Source organism: Eurypyga helias, unplaced genomic scaffold, assembly GCF_000690775.1.
Source record: "Eurypyga helias isolate BGI_N326 unplaced genomic scaffold, ASM69077v1 scaffold1191, whole genome shotgun sequence".
Lineage (NCBI taxonomy): Eukaryota > Metazoa > Chordata > Aves > Eurypygiformes > Eurypygidae > Eurypyga > Eurypyga helias.
This window is the reverse complement of record NW_010231339.1, coordinates 43,175-44,216: the sequence shown is the minus strand read 5'-3', so window position 1 is coordinate 44,216 and position 1,042 is coordinate 43,175.

The window sequence follows — 1,042 nt, the reverse complement described above, 5'->3', positions numbered from 1 at the left end:
TCCTGGCTGAACCCAGCACAACCTCAGGCCAAAATTTCCTTTCTACATAACACCTTTGTGAATCCATAAACTAAAATAAACAGATCTAAATGACAAGTTTACTTCTCCTTTGCAAAAAATTTCCTTAAAATTGAAAGGAAATTATTACATTAGAAGAATTTAAGAGGAGGGTAAATCTGCTCCTGAAAATAAAAATGATGCAACCACTCACGCAATCTTTGAATTCTCATACTGAGAATTCAAAGATTGCGTGAGAAAATTCTCACTTTTGAGTCTTTACTCATTAGTCTTTACCTAGCACTCTACATTTGAACACCCAAAGGTGTCTGAAGTATCTGTATTATCTGAAACACGCACACGGGGATTATATGGCACAGGACCTGTCTGCCCTTGGCAGCTGAGTGCCAGGCAAAATGTTTGAGGGTACCTAAAATGGTGCTAGAAGTTTGGGATTAATGCCATTAAACTGTGCTCTATTTATCAGTTTTTAAAGTGTATTGAATCACCTCACAACAATCTAACATTTTAAAATCTATTTATTTATTTGTTTATTTATTTATTTGCTTGACTGGAATCTTGTTTGGGTAAGGAGGCAAAGCCGTATGGAGAAGTGTTGATATGAAACACCCCAAACCAAGGGAATGTGTTCAAATGAAAGGGAATGTTCAGAGGAGTGTCTCCTTTGAGGAGAAGGAATGAGTGTCTTCCTTCAACACTTACTCTCAGGAGAAATGGCAGAACAGGGAATATTCTCCTTCTGGTGCCAGGGAAAATAGCTAACCTAAGCAAAGCTGAGCTTTAGGGCATGCTGCAGAAGTCAGCACTGATCACTGCCCAGGGAGAAGCAGGGACTGAAGGCTCCTGAAGAAGGGAAGGATTATGGAGAAGAGCCAAGGGGAGAAGCCACAATGAGGTATTGGGGAACATCAGTATATCCAAAACAGCTTCAAACTCTTCTGCCTGCCAAGACCGAACAGACCTTCTGTTCTGAAAACCTGAGGCTCTGAACATCCCACATTCACCACAGAGACTCTGCAGTGCT